The sequence below is a fragment of the Trichechus manatus genome, unplaced genomic scaffold (genome assembly GCF_000243295.1).
Source record: "Trichechus manatus latirostris isolate Lorelei unplaced genomic scaffold, TriManLat1.0 scaffold00106, whole genome shotgun sequence".
In the NCBI taxonomy this organism is placed as follows: domain Eukaryota; kingdom Metazoa; phylum Chordata; class Mammalia; order Sirenia; family Trichechidae; genus Trichechus; species Trichechus manatus.
Window position 1 is genome coordinate 3899844 of NW_004444042.1, and position 20604 is coordinate 3920447.

The 20604-nt window shown below is 39.6% G+C and overlaps 1 protein-coding gene across 1 annotated transcript in view; it reads right to left on the reverse strand.

Annotated features, from left to right (window-relative positions):
• LRMDA (leucine rich melanocyte differentiation associated) overlaps positions 1-20604 on the reverse strand; it is a 1317293-nt gene that overhangs the window by 171290 nt on the left and 1125399 nt on the right. The gene's annotated exons all lie outside the window — the stretch shown is intronic.

Sequence of the window (20604 nt, forward strand, 5' to 3'; positions counted from 1 at the left end):
TTTTGTCTCTAGCCCATGCTTACACTTGGCAGAAGGGCAGTAAATATTTGACAGAAGGAGGAAAGAAGGAAACAAGAAAGGAAAAAAGAAAGAAAGGAGAGAGGGAGGAGGGAGGGGGAAAAGAAGGAAGGAAGCAAATACTGTAGCTAATATTCACTCATTAATTCAACTTATATTTATTGAGCCAATACTATGTGCCAGGCACTAGTTTTAGACACTAGGGATATCACAATAAAACAGACATAAATCTCTGCTCTTTTGGAGCCTAAATTCTAGTTAAAGAAGACAGACTATAAACAGAGTAGACAAACCTCAGTATTTTATAGTGAGATACAGACAGCAATGTGGATCTGGAGCTTAGGAAGAGGTCAGAGCTGGAGGGATAAAATTGTGGTATCTGTATAGAAGAGACAGTTGAACATTCCAAAATGGCTGAGACTGCTGAAAAAGAAAGGCAGTCTGAAGATAGAATTTTGAAAAGGGCCAGGTTGAAGGGATGTGAGAAGAAGAGAAAAGAAGCAGATGGAGATATGGAAGAAGAATCAAGAGACCAGCATGAAAGCTAAAGGATAAGAGCAAGTTGAGGGTGATAATCAGGGTTCACCTAGAGTTGAGTCAGGCAAGACAGCAATGAGGATGTCAGGAGTTGACCAGGACAGTAGTTGAGAGTGAGAGACGAGGAAGGAAGTCAGGGTGCAAGGAGTGAAAAAGGGATGGAATGAGGGAGGGAGAGAGGACAGGAAAGGCAGTGAGTCTAAACTGCTCTTCTAAAGTTGGACTGTAAAACAAAGGAGGTGGCATGAGAGGGAGAAAGGAGGGAGAACCTGGGAGAAGTATTTTCCGGCTGAGGAGACCTAAGGATGTTTATGGGCATAGAGGCATCGGAGAAGAAACAAAAGCACTGACTGAAGATTTTGTAGGTTCAGAGTTTTAGACTAATGGTATAGAGTCATTCCTTACTCAATTCCCCTCAATAACCCCCAAAAAACAAAACAAAACTATCTGTTTCCATCCAGTCAATTCCATCTCATGGTGACCCTACATATTTCTCCCAAAATAGCTAACCCACTGCTTTGTAACCTGTGTAAGGACACTTTCACATATGTTTATAGAGTCACAGACCATTTTCTCACCTAAAAAGAGCAAAGATTCATCTGGGGGAGGGACATAAGTTATTTTGATTTTGGCCCCCTCCCCACTTGCAAAATGTTGGGTATAGAGCTCCAAAAATCCATGGTATACAGGCTAATTGGTTAACCTCACAACCATAAAACAGAAGAACAAATAGGGCTGTGAGCCTTTCCTCCTGAACTCTTACAGCAGAAGACTACCATCTTTCTGAAGTACACTAGGGAGGTAGCGCCTTCCCTAGAAACAGGAGGAAAGATAAAATGATACCCCAAGATTTGTCCCAGACCAAGTGTTATGGGTTGACTTATGTCCCTCAAAAATATGTGTTGTAAATCCTAACCTCTATGTCTGTGGTCATAATCCCATTTGGGAATGGGTTTTCTTTGTTATGTTAATGAGGCAGGATTAGTATAAGGTGTATCTTAAGTCAATTTTTATTTTTTTTGAGACATAAAAAAGATTAAATAAGCAAGCAGAGCAGAGATGGGGGAAGAGAGATGCCAAGTCACATGAAGATTGTCCAGAAGCAGAAGCTCAGAAGAGGCAAGGACCTTCCTCCGGAGCTAACAGGGAGAGAAAGCCTTCCCCTAGAGAGGGCACCCTGAATTCAGATGTCTAGCCTCCTAAACTCAGAAAACCCATCAGCTTAGACTGAAGGGGATAAAGAAAGAATGAAAAGAGAGAACACTGTCTGTCTCTTAAAATTTTACAGGCAGGAAACAGGCCAAAGGAGGTACATCTGTTGTCTTCCAAGAAAAGAAAAGAACCATCCCTGGAGCAGCTCAGAGATAAACAGAACTGTTAGAGGGAGCACAGGAAGCAGAGAGTTACCTTGGTCTCAAAGGGTGGGGCCATGACCTCTGGGGTCTCAAAGAGTCAGATCTTCACCAACTTTGTTCCAGAGAGTGTGAGGCTGCCATTCACTTTGTCCAAAAGGATGAGGCCCCTACCCAAAGCTGAGGGGCTGCCATGCCCAAAAGGCAGACGAATGGGACCCTGCCATGGTGGAGGGGATAGGGTTGCCACCAAGATGGACTAGAATGGGGCTACCTAACGCTGAGGGAGCAGAGTTGCCATCCCAGTAGGCCTAGAAGGTGGAGGTGAAGCCCGTGGCTGAGGAGCCTCTACCCAGAATCCAGAGAGATGGCCAACACCCAGAGTCTGAAGGGCAGGGCCATCACATAGATGGTCTCGGAGAAGAGAGGATTATTTTCAAGTCTTAACAGCTAATGTAACTTATTCTGCTGTATTTTGGACTTGCTGGGTACCTGTTATCCCTTCTTCCCCTCTAACTTCTCCCATTTGTAATGGAAATGTCTGTCTTGCACCTGTTCTACTATTGTACTTTGGAAACAGATAATTTATAGTCTAGATTTCACAGGTTCACAGATGAAGGGGAATTTTGCCCCAGGATGGAATATGCCTAAAGTTCCACCCATATTTGATTTAGATGATTCAGGAGATGAGATTTTGGACTTGGTAGATTTAGGACTTTTGGGATGATGTGATGGGGAGAATGTGTTTTGCATGTGGCAAGGACATGAATTTTGGGGGGCCAAAGGGTAGAATGTTATGGATTGAATTATGTCCCCCAAAAATATGTGTTGTAAATCCTAACCCTATTTCTGTGGTTATAACCCCATTTGGAGAAGGGGTTGTCTTTGTTATGTTAATGAGACAAGATCAGCGTAGGATGTGTCTTGAGTCAATCTCTTACAAGACATAAAAGGAGGAGATTAAGGAAGCAGAGATGGGGGGAAGAGAGATATCAAGCCACATGAAGATGGCCCAGGAGCAGTAGCTCAGAGAGACTACGACTTTCCTCCAGAGCCGACAGAGAGAGAAAGCCTTCCTCCACAGCTGGTGCCCTGAATACAGACTTCTAGCCTCTTTAAACTGTGAGAAAATAAATTTCTGCTTGTTAAAGCCACCCAATTTACAGTATTTCTGTTATAGCAGCACTAAACAGCTAACACACCAAGGATTACCCAATTGAGGAGCAAACAACAACCAGTGAGGCAGCCACAATCACCTTAGTTTAACAGTTACTCCAAAATAAAGTGAGATTACGTTTATTTTTCTCATGCTCTAATGCCTGATTTTTAATTCCAGGTCTCCAGCTGGTAAATCAAACAAAACTTGGGAAATGTTCAAATTTTTGAGACAACACTAAGGGTAATTTTGTCTCATCAAGACCAAACTGAGTCATTGGCAACTAGAGGCCAGTATCTTGTAAATGTACTCGGAGGTGTCCCAACTGTGCGCTAAGATTTTTGCAAACATTCTCCATTCCCTGGGTGGATTTCTCAACAGGCGAAGGCCAGAGCCTCCATCTGCTTCCCATCATTGTCCCCACTGTTGCTCTCAGCAGAGCTCTGCCCTAGTTACATTTGTTATGCCCTATCAGTGGCCACCCCAACAAAGCATGGCAAGATCTGGCAAAGGTTTGCAGCTCTTGCTGAGTTCCTGGGACAGTGCACCTTTGTCAGGGACATGGCTCCCTCCCCACCTCTGCTCCACTTGACTTCTACTTCTGTCAGCCTCCACTTTCTACTTCTGGAAAATGGAGATAAGCAATGTTAAAATGAATGTGCTCTGCGATCTCATGATGGGCAATATTAAGCCATAAGAAGAATTTTGGCCAGGAGAGTGGACTCCTACAACCTGACGCAGTTTAAAAATAGCAAAGAATTTGTCTGAAGAGAATAGGAATATTCCTTTAGGGAAATGATGTACTTGACCTCAGGCAAATGATTTCAACCCAGCGAGCCCATTAAACATAGCTGGGATGTGTGTGTAATCATCCTAATTATGTTGGATTTATTTATTTTTTAATTTCTTACACAGACCTGGCACTGGCCTTAGTGTAGCAGTTGACTTTCTGGCAAATGATACAGCTTCAGGGGATGGATAAATCTGGACTAAATCTGGTCTGAACCTCATAGACTATGGAGAGCCATTGTTAAGAAAATTCCCTTCACCCGTCTCCACCATATGCTATGAAAGTGACTTGGCAGGTGGGCAGGGGGACAAACAGCCTCCAAATGGTCCTGACATGTTATAATACTAAGATCAGTTAGAATTTCCTTTTCAATCTTTTCTAATACAATAATACTAAACACAGCAAAGTAGTTAGGCATGAGAATTTCATCACAGAGTTGTTATAATTGTGGAAAGGGAAAACCAGCTAAATGACCAATACCTCTTGCTTGGATTACCTGCTTCAACTTTCTAAAGATCTCCGTATCTCTACCCTTACACTGGAGCCACAGGGGTCTTTCCGGTAAAGCCAGTCTGATTTCTTTAGCTTCTCGGTTTAAAATGCTTCAGTGATTGTTCCAAGTCCCCACTCCTTCAGTTGGCATACAAAGTTCTTCATGATCTTGCCCCTGCCAATCTCTGCTATCAGCTCTCTCACCACCTCCTTGTTCTCCACTCTCCCCCTATCCTTCCTCACAACATTCTCCGGCCAAACTTTGTTCAATTACTTCAACAGACCATGCCTCGATCTTCTGAGCCATCACACATGCTGTTCCCTCTAACTTGAACACTTGTCCCACATTCCTCCCTGGTTAATTGCTATACATTTGTCAGGACACAGTTTAAATGTCACCTCCTCCAGGAAGCCTTCACTGATCCTTGCCTGAGTTCCATGTTCCTTCAAATGTTCCTGTAAGTGTGCATATTTACCATAAAAGCTCTTAACATCAAAAGATTTACTGTAAATCTTTTCTGTTAGACTCCACCCCTTGTGAGGGCAAAAGTCAAGTCCATTTTGCTTACCAGTTTATTCCTAATACTATGCCCAGTACATACTGAACACTTAAGAAAATATTCATTTCAGTGTTGCTAAATTGGGGAATGCTAAAGTCAGTTATGCACTTGGTATTAATATTTAAATCAACAAAATAGTATGCAGTCAATAAAAGTGAAATTAATGCAGCTTACATAACATAAACAGAAAAACAAAAAAACCCCAAACCTTCCGGTTAATTCTGACTCATGGTGATCCCATGTAGCATAAAAATACTAGCTTTAATGTTTATTTAGAAAGCAAAAATAAAAACTCAAATATGCAGCATGATCATAACGACATACCAAAAACCTATATACTGAAAAAAAAAAAAAAAAGACTAGAAATACATGTTGGCAGCAGACTGTTTTGCGGTGTCAGGAATATGAGCAATTTTTCCTCCCAATATTCTTAATATTCTAAAATAAATATTTTTATAATAGAAAATGTATATTATTTTAAAATATAATTTTAATAATTTCTAATTATAAAGTATTTTCATTGTAGTAAAATATAAAACCACCCAGAAAGCTCAAAGGAAAAGAATGTGAAAATCATCACTACTGAGACTGTGGTAAATGTGTGTGTGTGTGCGTGTGAGAGAGAGACAGAGAGAACGTTTACCTAAAAATCATCAACTGGACAACTGACACAAAGTGGCAAACTAAGCAAAATGAGTCTACGAACTATGAGGTCTCCTTGGCGTCTCCAGATAGCAGCAACCAGATGCAATTTTTGTTTTTTCTTTTTGTTTCCTACTATTTTCCTAAAATATTGCTTGAGGCCCTACTAGGGGCTAGAAGCAGAGCACCAGAAAAGAGAGAATATAAGCCAGGGTTCTGGAACCACCTGTCCACATCTATAACATGACTGCTATGCTAGGGAGATACATAAACTGTCAGAAAATGAGGTGCAGAGGGGAATTGCTTTCTAAAAGGAGAGGGGACAGAAGGGAATGCTCAGCAGAGATTGACGGGAGGAGAACAACAACGTAGCAGAAATCCTGGCACCTTGGAGAATGAAGAAGAACCCAGAAGAAAGACAAAAGGGAAAACAAGAAAGCCAAACTTCAGAGATGGTTTTAAAAAGCAGGCAAGAAACTGTTCCGAATGGTCCTCAAACATACCAGCTCTACTTTAGTCAAAATTACATCTATATAAATGGGCAGTCGCTATCCTGGTATCTGAAAGACCACTCTTTGTCTTTTGGGTGAATATTGTTGGGAATAAATTATATTTCTATAACCACTTGTATAGAATGTTTCCTTGCAGACATTTGGAACACAATCTACAAGAATTCTGCTTTTAAATAAACTCCACAGTGATTGGAAATTATGACTAGAGAGCAGGACTGGCCAAAGGCAAGTGTTTTAAACAATTGAACTACCATGTAAAGGCTCTTCCTCTAGTTCTACAAAGTCTCTACCAAACCCAGACAACTGAGTGATCTCCCAGTGTGTCTTGGTTGACCACAGACATCACCATGGCTCCACACTAACATTCTCATCCCAACCTTGGAATCATTCTACACTCTAAACCTTCTCAAACCCAGACTGTCATCAAATCAAGTACCCTCATTTTGCTCTGTTGGGATTATGATCTTTGCAGGTGCCAGGTCAAATCAAAAGGTGACAATGTTGTATAGAAGTAGAGAAATGTGTGTTCTTGCTATGACTTTGAAGCTGTGTTCCCTTATCTATATTAAGGTAGAGGATGATTGGACTAACTATAGCTGGAATCCAGCTCTAATCATCTAAAATTCAATGTTTAACATGTTGCCCTTTTTAATAAACCATATTTTAATTCAAAACAAGCGTTCTAATGTAGTTCTCCTTGGAGGAGATCACGTAGTGTTGCTAAATGGATAGATTGCATTGGTGGGTTATGAAGTCATTCTCTGAGTTCAGCTGTCTATGGCAGAGTGATGCCATAGAAACAACCCAGAATCTAAAAACAGACAGCTGGCTTTGACCCTCACTCAGCCACCTTCTAGCTGTGGGATCTTGCACATATCTCTTAGCCTCTCTTTTGTCTCTGTTTATTCATTTACAAAAATGAGAATGATAATAAAACCTATTTTACAGGTTATTGTGAGACCTGAATGAGACAATGAGATAAAGTTTAGTTATTTTAATTAACCAAACCTCAAGGTTGAGAATTTAGGAGTTATTCTTGTAGTCATTGGAAACTGGACCTGATTATTTCTAGGACATTCATTCATTCACTATTCTGCCATGTTCCCAGAGCTTTAAATAATTGTATTTAATATCTCTGGTCCTCAACTATGCAGTCCCTGTGAGTGAGCGTGTGTCTAACTCCTCTGGACATCCTCAGCTCTGAAATACTGACTGAATAAAACAATGAACGAAGAAATAATGGAATAAATAAATAGCAATTTTAAATTTGTTATGTTTTTTAAAACAAATAGAAATAGAAATGAGGCTCACCAGACCTTGAGCACCTGGCAAACAACTGTTTTTCCTTTAAGACATACCAGCAACTCCAAGGTTCTTTCTTTTTCTGTTCTCATCTACTCTCCACCCCCAGCCCAGGCCTAGTTCTATGCATCCCACCACCAGTCCATACATCTACAGTCACACTTATTCCACGGCCCTGTGTTCCTGTCCTTCTTCTTAGACCATGAGCTTTCTGAGCCAGACTTCATCTTATTTACAGGCATTCAATACATGTCCCTGGGTGGATGGAAGAATCAAAGGATGGATGAGTGGATAGATGGTGGAAAGGAAGATGACTGAGTAAATTTCAGCTCATCTATACTGAGGTCGTGAAAAATTCAGTTGTTCGGGTTTTTTAAAAAACTTTAATATTTTCCTACTTTAAAAATGAGAAGAGGGAAAATGCAAATCAATAACACAATGAGATACCACTTCAAACCCACTATGATGGCTATTATCAGAAAAACGGAAAATAACAAGTGTCAGTGAGGGATGTGAAGAAATTGGATTCCTCATCCACTGTTGTTGGAAACATAAAATGGTGTAGCTGCTGTGGAAAAGTTTGGTGGTTCCTCAAAAAGTTAAACAGAATTATCATATGACCTAACAATTCTACTCCTAGGTATACACCCAAAAGAATTGCAAGCAGGACTCAAACAGATGCTTCTACACCAATGTTCATCACAGCACTATTCACAACAGCCAAAAGGTGGGAATAAGCCAAGTATACATCAGCAGTTGAATGGATAAACAAAATGTGGTGTATGGTATACATACAATGGAATATCATTGAGCCATAAAGAGAAATGAAGTTGTACGACATGGATGAACCTTGAAAGCATTCTGCTGAGTGAAATAAGTTAGACACAAAAGCACAAATATTGTACAATCCAATTTATATAAAATATCTTGAATAGGCAAATGTATAAAGAAAAACGTTCATTAGTGGTTACTAATGGTTGCAGGGAAGAAGAAATTGGGAGTTACTTCTTAAGGGGTACTGAGTTTCTGTTCGGGGTGATGAAAAACTTTTGGAAATAGATATTACGGTTGCACAAAATGGTGAATGCAATTAATGTCACTGGACTGTACACTTAAAATAGTTAAAATGGCAAAGTCTTGTTGTACATATTTTACCACAATAATTTTTTTTTTAAATGAGCAGAATCAAAGTCAACCACCAGGGAATCGTGAGCAGGTACTATGGACCCAATAATAATGGTTTCACTTCTTTCTTCACAAATCTGCTCTAGAAGAGAACACCTCTTTAACCAAGCATGTCTCTTTTTTAGCATGGACACACTGACTGTTATGATGGATGAAAGGGTAGCTGACAATCCAACTTGAACCAATCTTGTGTATCAATGGATGGTAGATATCATAGTCAACTTCACTTCCCTGACAGCCACAGAGGTACAACATGGACAAGAAAGAAGAACCAGTGTAACCACCCTATAACAAGGGTAAAAAATTCTATGCAACCATAAGACTATAAGAGGCTGGAACATTATTAAGAATGTTCAATACTCAAACAATATCTTTAAATGGCTATACATCTTATTCCTATTTTGTTAATAAAAAACAAATGAGTTCCCATCCCGACATCTCTGTACCAGATTCTGAGAGTACAAGCAAATGCAACAACTCATCAAAACCCCTTTACCATATTCACACCTCTCCCCTACCATCCTTGACAGATTAACAGTAGGAAGATCATCATTGGATGTAATGAAGATGCTGCTTAAACTTTTACCCCTTTCCCGCCATAAAACATAAATACGAGTATGTTCCCTTTCTGCATGTCAAGTTAATACTGCAGGATGCATGGCGCAGGATGTATAGACTTGTGCATAGCCATGCTTTCCAGAACGGCATCCATATTTCCAAACAAAACAGCTCAGCATTTATCTAGTTTTTAAATAAATAACGTATGCAGATGCAAACGAGCTCCACCAGCTCTCCCTGTTGCCTCTCTTGTTTGGTAATGTATAGGATTTCCTCATGGGTCAGTTAAATAAAGGGAAATTAGACAGAGTACTTTTGGATTTTCTGATAAAATTATCCTTTTAGAAAACACACACACTAGAAAGAGTTTCAAGTCCTAAGGTTATGCTCACAAATATAGACAATTTCAGGAGGTTCAGGATTAGGGAAAATGTTCTTATATATATATATATGTATATATATACACACATGAATATACATATGTTGTCATTGTTGTTAGGTGCCATTGAGTTGGTTCCAACTCAGCTACCCTATGTATAACAGAACGAAATCCTGCCTGGTCCTGTGCCATTCTCATAATCATTGTTATGTTTGAGACCACTGTTGCAGCCACTGTGTAAATCCATCTTATTGAGGGTCTTCTTTTTCACTGATCTTCTGCTTTACCAAGCATGATGTTCTTCTCCAGGGACTGGTCCCTCCTGATAATATGTCCAAAGTAGTTGAGACCAAGTCTCACCATCCTTGCTCCTAAGGAGCATTGTGGCTCTACTTCCAAGACAAACTTGTTCATTCTTTGGCAGTTCATGGTATAGTCAATATTCTTCACTAACACCATAATTCAAAGGCATCAACTCTGCTTAGATCTTCCTTATTCATTGTCCAGCTTTTGCATGCATCTGAGGCAACTAAAAATATCATGGCTTGGGTCAGGCACATCTTAGTCCTCAAAGTGACATCTTTGCTTTTCAACACTTTAAGGAGCTATGTTGCCACAAATCTGCCCAGTGCAATACATTGTTTGATTTCTTGACTGCTGCTTCCATGGGCGTTGACTGTGGATGTGGATCCAGGTAAAATCAAATCCTTGAAAACTTCAATATTTTCTCCTTTTATCATGATGTTGCTTACTGGTTCAGTTGTGAGGATTTTTGTTTTCTTTACATTGAGGTGTAATTCATAATGAAGGCTGTAATCTTTGATCTTCATCAATAAATGCTGCAAGTCCTCTTCACTTCCAGCAAGCAAGTTTGTGTCATCTGCATATTGCAGGTTGTTAATGAGTTTTCCTCCAATCCTGATTTGTTCTTCTTCATTTAGTACAGTTTCTCAGATTATTTCTTGGATTATTCCCATTCTTCACAATGTTATCCATAATTTGTTACGATCCACACAGTTGAATGCCTTTGCATAGTCAATAAAACACAGGTAAACATCTTTCTGGTATTCTCTGTTTTCAGCCAAGATCCATCTGACATTAGCAATGATATCTCTCGTTCTATATCCTCTTCTGAATTAGGCCTAAATTTCTGGCAGTTCCACATCAATGTACTGTTGCAACCATTTTTTAATTATCTTCAGCAAATTTTTTCTTGTATGTGATATTTATGATATTGTTTGATAATTTCTGCATTCCATTGGATCACTTTTCTTTGGAATGGGCATATATTGGCTCTCTTCCACTTGTCTGGCAAACTGTCTTCCAAATTTCTTGGCATAGATGAGTGAGCACCTCTAATGCTGCATGTTTGTTGAAACATCTCAGTTGATATTCCATCAATTCCTGGAGCCTTGTTTTTCAGCAATGCTTTTAGTGCAGCTTGGACTTCTTCCCTCAATACCATCGGTTCTTGATCACATGCTACCTCCTGAAATGGTTGAATGTCAACAATTCTTTTTGGTATATTGACTCTGTGTATTCCTTCCATCTTATTTTGATGCTTCCTCATCCTTCAATATTTTGCCCGTAGAATCCTTCAATATTGCAGTTCGGTGTTTGAACTTTTTCTTCAGTTCTTTTAGCAAGAGAAATGCTAAGTGTGTCCTTTCCTTTTGGTTTTCTAACTTCCGGTCTTTGCACATTTCATTGTAATAGTTTACTTTGTCTTCTCCAGCAGCCTTTTGAAATCTTTTTTCAGCTCTTTTACTTCATCACTTCTTTCTTTCACTTTAACTACTCTACGTTCAAGAGCAAGTTTCAGAGTCTCTTCTGATATCCATTCTGATTTTTTCTTTATTTCCTGTCATTTTAAAGACCTTTTGCTTTCTTCAATGCATGATGTCCTCTCACAACTCGTCTGATCTTCAGTCATAGGTGTTCAATGCATCAAATCTATTTTTTTATCAGTATTCCTGTTTTCTTTTTTGTTGTTGTGTTTTAAGTGGAAGTTTACAATTCAAGTTAGTCTCTCATACAAAACTTTATACATACATCGTTGTGTGACCCTAGTTGCTCTCCCTATACTGTGAAAGCACACTCCTCCTTTCCACCCCGGATTCCTCATGTCTGTTCAGCCAACTCCTGACCCTCTCTGCCTTCTCATCTCACCTCTGTACAGGAGCTGTCCATTTAGTCTCACATATCTATTTGAGCTAAGAAGCTCTCTCTTCACGAGTATCATTTTATGTCCCATAGTCCAATCTAATCTTTGTCTGAAGAGTTGGCCTCAGGAATGGTTTTAGTTTTGGGCTGACAGAGAGTCTAGGGGTCATGTCTGCCAGGGTCCCTCCAGTCTCAATCAAACCATTAAGTCTGGTCTTTTTACTAGAATTTGAGTTCAGGCATTTCACCAAAGAAGACATTCAGGTGGCTAACAGACACATGAGCAAATGCTCATGATCATTAGTCATTAGAGAAATGCAGATCAAAACTACAGCAAGATACTATCTCACCCCAATAAAGCTAGCATTAATCCAAAAAACACAAAATAATAAATGTTGGAGAGGTTGTGGAGAGACTAGAACACTTACACACTGCTGGTGGGAATGTAAAATGGTACAACCACTTTGGCAATTGATTTGGTGCTTCCCTAAAAAGCTAGAAATAGAAGTACCATACAATCCAGCAATCCCACTCTTGGAACATATCCTAGAGAAATAAGAGATGTCACACAAATAGATATATGCTAACCCATGTTCACGGCAGCACTGTTCACAATAGCAAAAAGATGGAAACAACCTAGGTGCTCATCAACGGATAGATGGATAAACAAATTATGGTATATTCACACAATGGAATACTATGCAACGATAAAGAACAATGATGAATCTGCGAAACATCTCATAACATGGATGAATATAGAAGGCATTATGTTGAGTGAATTTAGTCAATCACAAAAGGACAAATATTGTATGAGACCGCTATTATAAGAACTCAAGAAAAGGTGAAAACATTCTTTGATGGTTATGAGGGTAGGGAGGGAGGGAGGGGGTGTTCACTAACTAGATAGTAGATAAGAATTATCTTAGGTAAAGGGAAGGACAACACACACTACAGGGAAAGTCAGCACAACTGGACTAAACCATAAGCTAAGAAGTTTCCTAAATACAACAAAACACTTCGAGGAGCAGAATAGCAGGGGTGGGGGTCTGGGGAACATGGTTTCAGGGGACATCTAGGTCAATCAGCACAACAAAGATTATTAAGAAAATGTTCTGCATCCCATTTTGGTGATTGGCATCTAGGGTCTTAAAAGCTAGTGAGCAGCCATCTAAGATGCATAAATTTGTCTCAACCTACCTGGAGCAAAGGAGAATGAAGAACACCAAAGACAAAAGGAAAATATTAGTCTAAGAGACAAAAATGGCCACATATACCAGAGACTCCATCAGCCTGAGACCAGAAGAACTAGATGGTGCACGGCTACCACCAATGACTGCCCTGACAGGGAATACAACAGAGATTCCCTGACAGAGCAGGAGAAAAGTGGAGTGCAGAACTCAAGTTCTAATAAAAAGATCAGACTTAATGGAATGACCGAGACTGGAGGGACCCCAGAAGACACAGCTCCTGGACTCTCTGTTAGCCCAGAACTGAAGCCATACTGGAAGCCAACTCTTCAGACATAGATTAGACTGGACTATAAGACATAAAATAATACTCGTGAAGAGAGTGCTTCTTACCTCAAGTAGATACATGAGACTAAATGGGCAGCTCCTGTCTGGAGGCGAGATGAGAAGGCAAAAAGGGACAGGAGCTGGTTGAATGGACACTGGAAATCCAGGGTAAAAAGGAGGAGTGTGCTGCCACATTATAGGGAGAGCAACTAGGATCATATAACAATGTGTATATAAATTTTTGTGTGAGAAACTAACTTGAACTGTAAACTTTCACTTAAAGCACAATAGAAAAAAATCTATTCTTGAGATGGTCTGTAAATTCAGGTGGGATATACTCAAGGTCATACTTTGGCTCTCATAGACTTGCTCTAATTTTCTTCAGCTTCAACTTGAACTTCATATGAGCAATTGATGGTCTGTTCCACAGTCAGCCCCTGGTCTTGTTCAGACTGATGATATTGAGCTTCCCCATCCTCTCTTTGCACAGAAGTCATTGATTTGATCCCTGTGTATTCCACCCAACGAGGTCCAATGTATAGTCACTGTTTATGTAGTTGAAAAAATGTATTTCCAATGAATAAGTCATTGGCCTTGCAAAATTCTGTCATGCAATCTCTGGAGTCATTTCTATATCCAAGGCCACATTTTCCAAATACTGATCCCTCTTTGTTTCCAACTTTCCCATTCCAATCACCAGTAATTATCTATGCATCTTCATTATACGTTTGATCAATTTCAGACTGCAAAAGTTGGTAAAAATCTTCAGTTTCTTTATCTTTGTCATTAGTGGTGGTTGCGTACATTTGAATAATAACTCATATTAACTGGTCTTCCTTGTAGGTGTATGGATATTAGCCTATCACTAACAGCATTGTACTTCAGGATAAATCTTGAAATGTTCTTTTGACGCTGAATATGACACCATTCCTCTTCATTTTGTCATTCCTGGCATAGTAGACCACACAACTGTCTGATTCAAAATGGCCAATACCAGTCCATTTCAGCTCACTGGATAAGATACCAATCTTCAAGTGTTCCATTTCACATTTCACAACTTCCTATTTTCCTTGATTCATACTTCATACATTCCATATTCTAATCACTAATGGATTCTTTCAGCTGTTTCCTTTCATTTTGAGTCATGTCACATCAGCAAATAAAGACCCTGAAAGCTTAATTCCATCCATGTCATTAAGCTCAACTGTACTTTGAGGAGGAAGCTCCTCCCCAGTCATATTTTGAGTGCCTTCCAACCTGAAGGACTCATCTTCCAGCACTGTATCAGACAATGTTCCACTGCTAACCGTAAGGTTTTCTCTGGCCAGATTGCCAGGTCCTTCTTCCTAGTCTGTCTTAGTCTGGAAGCTCCACTGAAATCTGCCCACCATGGGGTACCCTGCCGGTATTTGAAATATTGGTGGCATAGCTTCCAGCATCTCAGCAACATCCAAGCCACCACAGTACAACAAACTGACAGATGGGTGGTAGACATATACATATATATGCATACACACACACAAACACATATATGTGTATATATGTATGTGTGTGTGTATATATATAGAGAGAGAGTAGGCGAAAGTAGAGAATACAGGGGCTAGAGAGACTATATGATAAATAATTTTAAAAAATGATTTAGTCCCCAAAAAATTAAACTAGGGAGGACTCCATAAATCAATGGATATGAATAGACCACAGTGTGGCCTTTCCCACTGCTCTTCCTGCCCTGTTTAGATCCAGTTCATTACCAGGTAAAACCACCAACACTTCCCATCAGTTGTAAGCTCTGATCTCTAGAGTTCATTCTAACGAATCACCTTGAAAAGACTCTTCTTTCATAACTCACCAGCCAATCATGTCCTTAAGCTAAAGAGAAGTATTCCCTGAGATTAAAATGATGACAAATCCAGGATTTTAAAATTTTACGTAGAATCAGCACTACACTGTTGCTGGCAGGGGCAACTTGCTTCATCTCACCAACCCCCTCCACCATGAAGGTAACCAAGCCAATCAACCCATTGCCATTGAGTCGATTCCGACTCATAGCGACCGTGTAGATATCTGGAATTATACTTGAGTACAATATCTCCCCTCAGTGCACAGCTCAGCAAGTGACAAAGTTGGCCTCAGGCAAGAAAGGAGAGCATAATGCTTATACTACAAAGGATTCTTCCGTCTTAGAGCCAGAAAGAATATAGAAACTCTGTGGATTTTACAAAGCAACCAGAGACAGAGATGGTCAGACTGTTTGGGGTCCTGTGGGCCTGCATCCTTGTCAATCAAATCCATTGTCATGGACATCATGAGTCATTCAACAAACAACCCTTAGCTGGTCATACATGCAGTGACTTCCATTGCATCAGGAGCAATGCATCTCCTGCTGCATTTCACTTAAGGAATCAGGAACTGGCTGAGAGGTGGGCAGCAGCGGCTTCAGTCCATGGGACAATTAATCAACCATCTACTCAAACAATAGTCATTATTCCAGATGCTGGGGACACAGAAGTGAACAAACACAGGGACAAAAGTCCCTGCCTTCATGGCATGTATATTCTAGTGGGGAGACATAAAATAAATAAGATAAATAAGTAGAGTATATAGCATGTTAGATACCAATATGTACTAGGAAGAAAAATAAATCTGAGAGCAGGAAGAGAAACTGTCAAAAGTGAGAAATTGTGGTTTTATATGGTGTGGCACAGGAAGGCCTCTGTGAGGTGACTTTGGAGGAAACACCTGAAGGAAGGGAGGAAGGGAGACAGTCAGATATGCAGGGAAGAGCATTCTGGGCAGGGAGTACAGCAAGGGCACAGCTAAGCAGGGGCATGCCCAGTGTGCCGTGTGAACAAGGAAGGAGATCAGTGTGACCACAGCAGAATGAGCAAGAGGAGTGGGGCGTGTGAGTTTGGAGTGGTCACGGAGGGCCTCGAATGCCATTACAAGACCCTGTCTTTTATTCTAAGTAAAAGCCAGTAATCAAATAAGCACATTTAGGATTGGAGATTTTTGGGGGATCTTTTTATTTTTAACTTGCTCACACCAAACCAAAGCAAACCTGTTGCTGTTGAGTTGAATCTGACTTATAGCAATCCTAAAGGACAGAGTAAAACTGCCCTATAAGGTTTCCAAGGAGTGGCTGGCGGATTCAGACTGCTGACCTTTTGGTTAGCAGTCAAGTTCTTAACTACTGTGCCATCAGGGCTCCTTGCTCACACCAGACATTTAAAAATAGCTGCTAAATGCTTATTTCAGGGACTGTGAGGCACTCATAATAACAATAAAAAAGTGCCTCAGGCATTCTTAAAACTGGATACATCAAAAGGTTTTCATTAGCAATTTAGGGAGTGTCCGCCTCTGGGTGCCACTGCTGTGATTTCAAAATAGAATTATCTCATGCTATGTGATTTCTTGAATCATTAGTTTTCCATTTTCTCTCTTCTTTTCTTTTTTGTTCAATTTTTTTTTTAGTCCAGCACTAGGATAAGCAAAAAGCTTAAAAAATGGTGGCTTGTGGACAATTGGGTGAAGGGGCAGCTGCAAACAAGGAAAAGGCATAGAGGCTCTTCCCTGGGCTCCAGCCCCGCTGGTACCCTGACATCCTGGCTCCGTTTAATCAGTGGAGATTGCGGTCCAGTCAGGAGTGTGGCTTTTTTAAAACAATGGGAGTATCATAGGGAAAAGGTTGGACCAGGAGAAAAATCAGGAAAAGAAAGCTCTTCATAATCGAGTGGATGATTTTCCTCAATTTAATTAACCCTTTCACTGCACTACAGCCCTAGAACAAGGGCATTTTTTTGCCACACAGAGCAGAGTTCTTGCCAGAAGCACAACCCTCATGAACAGAATGGAACCCTGTTCCCACCCCTTTAATTACTTGGCTGACAGCAAGCTGAAACTCTTCAAAATTATAATTATCAACAATTCTAACTCATTATGCACTGAACAGTACCTATCTTTGAAGATTAATAATTTTAACATTATCAAGAAAAAATAACAAAATTACTTAATTTCCTTCTCAATCAAAGCCCCAACTCTTTAAAGGAATAGCCTGCAGGCAAGGAACAGAGGATGCACCATAGACCCTAAGGGACTTCCTGGATTACCACTGGATGAAGCCCACAGATGCAGCAGACAGGTGGGCCCAGGGGTCCAGGAACTTAGGGGCTCTTGCTTCTCTTACTTGTCTTTTCCCACCTCTGACTTTAAGATCAGTGAAGATCAGTGAATACAGGCAAATAGCATGAGCAGGAAAGATCTCAGGGGCATGGATTCCTCTGATGGGTATTTGGCTCCATGATCCAGCCATACACCAATATTTCTAGGTCTGACACTATACTATGGAGTATTATTTTTTAATGGGAAGCAATTAAAAAAATGGGTCTCCACATGAAGGGAAGAGGAGCCAGCAGAAGACAATAGGACAAGAGGGTACAGGGGCATCTAGGGACTGCAGGGCTCTTGTAGAGGCATTCCAGTTGGTTAAAAGCAACATACAGAGAAATTAAACACTTCTGAGTCCCAGATTTGGGCCATGAGGTGCTAGTTTGTGACACTTTTGAAAATTCCAAGGTTCTGTAGGGAAAGAAAATAGATTCCCATTTGCAAAGGTTTTCCTATCAGTAACCAGTTGCTGTTGAGTTGACTTCCACTCGTGGTGACCCCATGTGAGTCAGAGTAGAACTGTGCTCCATAGGGTTTTCAATGGCTCAATTTTCAGAAGTAGATCACCGTATCTTTCTTCCCAAGCACCTCTGGGAAGACTCAAACCTCTAAGCCTTCTGTTGGCAGCCAAGTGCATTAACTGTTCATGCCACCCAAATTCCCTGGCACTCTAATGATTATTTACACTCTTCCAAAGTTACATAACTTTGTGCAAAATATCTTCATTTTAAAAACTTTAAAATAGCTATGTTGATACAGGGGTAGGAAATAAATCAAGGTAGAAACTGCAGGGGACAGCCCACAGAAGAAAAACCTCTCAGAAGACAGGATCAGTGAAATTGAAGACAAACACTTGGACACAACTCTATTTGAGGAAAAATCAGAAAAAAGAATGAAGAAAAATGAAGAAACTCTGAGAATTATGTGGGATACAACTGAAACCAAAAATTTGCAAGTGATCAGAGCTCCAGAACAGGGGGAGAAAACAGAAAATACAGAGAGAATCATTGAAGAACTGCTGACAGAAAAGTTCCCCAATATCATGAAAGATGAAAAGCTGACCATCCAAGAAGGTCAATGAATGCCATATAGGATAGACCGCAAAAGAAAATCACCAAGGCATAACATAATCACACTCACTAAAACCAAAGACAAACAAAGAATCCTGAGAGCAGATCGAGAAAAACAAAAAGTCACATACAGAGGAGAAACAATAGTACTAAGCTCGGACTATTTGGCAAAAACCATGCAGGCAACTAGGCAATGGGACGACATATTTAAAACCTTGAAAGAAAAAAATTGCCAACCAAGAATAATATATCCTGCAAAACTCTCACTCAAATACAATGGTGAAATTAGGACATTTCCAGATAAACAGAAATTAAGGGAATATGTAAAAACCAAACCAAACTTACAAGAAATATTTAAGGGAGCCCTTCGGTCTGAGAACAAACAACATCAGACCACAGGTTGAATCTAGGATGCAGGATCGTACCAGCCAGATAGCAACCTAGGAAATGAACTCTCAACGACTATTCAAAACCAAAAGAGTTACAACAGGGAACCAGAGAGGTTAATCTGTAAATGACAACAACATCAGAACAATAAAAGAGGGAATAAATGGTGTAGGTACAGAAACTTCTAATGGAGAGGAAGGCAAGGCGATACCAAGAAATAATAGATTGCTTCAAACCTAGAAAGATAAGTGTAAATTTCAAGGTAACCACAAAGAAAGTTAACAAACCTACTCATCAAAATAAAGTAGAAAAACATAAAGTCTCAGTAAATACAAAACCTACAAAAACAAAACAAATGAAAAAAAATCCGCAAACAAAAGGAACTCAGCACAGGAGAGAAGAGGAACAAAGAAAACATCAGTACCAAAAAAAAGCACTAACAAATGGCAGCAACAAACTCACACCTATCAATAATTACACTGAATGTAAATGACCTAAATGCACCCATAAAGAGACAGAGAGTGACAGAATGGATAAAAAAACAGGATCCATCAATATGCTGTCTACAAGAGACACACCTTAGAAACAAAGATGTAAATGCATTAAAAATCAAAGGATAGAAAAAATATATCCAGCAAACAGCTACCAAAAAAGAGCAGGAGTGGCAATACTAATCTCAGATAAAATAGGCTTTAAAACAAAATCCACCAAAAAAGACAAAGAAGGATACTATACAGTGATTAAAGGGATGATCCATCATTGAAGACATAACCATAATAAACATCTATGCACCCAATGACAGGACTCCAAAATACATAAAACAAACTCTGACAGCACTGAGAAGAGAAATTGACAGTTCCACAATAATAGCAGGAGACTTCAACACATGACTCTCGGTAAAGGACAGAATATCTAGAAAGAAACTCAACAAAGAGACAGAAGACCTAAAGGGCACAATCAGCCAACTTGAACTCATAGACATATATATAGAACACTACACCCAACAACTGCAAAGTACACATTCTTTTCCAATGTATATGGAACATTCTCCAGAAGAGATCACATGTTAGGGCACAGAGCAATCCTCAGCAAGATCCAAAACACTGAGATAATACAAAGTATCTTCTCTGACCACAACATCATCAAGGTAGAAATTAACAACAGGAAGATCAAGGAAAAAAAATCAATTACATGGAAACTGAATAACACCCTGCATGCAAACCACTGAGTAAAAGAAGAAATCAGAGATGGAATCAAAAATTCCTAAAATCAAACGAGAATGAAAACACATCCTACCAAAACCTTTGGGACACAGCAAAGGCAGTCCTCAGAGGACAACATATTGCAATAGATGCACACATCAAAAAAGAAGAAAGGGACAAAATCAAAACATTAACTACACAACTCAAACAAACAGAACGAAAAAAAAAAAAAAAGGACATAGCCATTAGAAGAAAGCAAATAATAAAGATCAGAACAGAAATAAATGAAGTAATAGAATCAACAAAACCAAAAGTTGGTTCTTTGAAAGGATCAACGAAATCGACAAACCACTGGCTAGACTGACAAAAGAAGAACAGTAGAGGATGCAAATAACCCAAATAAGAAATGAAATGGGAGACATTACAACAGACCCAACTGAAATAAAAAGGATTATAACAGAGTATTATGAAAAACTACACTCTATCAAATTTGAAAACCTAGAGGAAATGGATAAATTTCTAGAAACACTACCTACACAAACTAACACAAAGTGATGTTGAAAATCTGAACAGACCCATAAGAAGAGAAGAGACTGAAAAGGTAATTAAAAAAAAACTCCC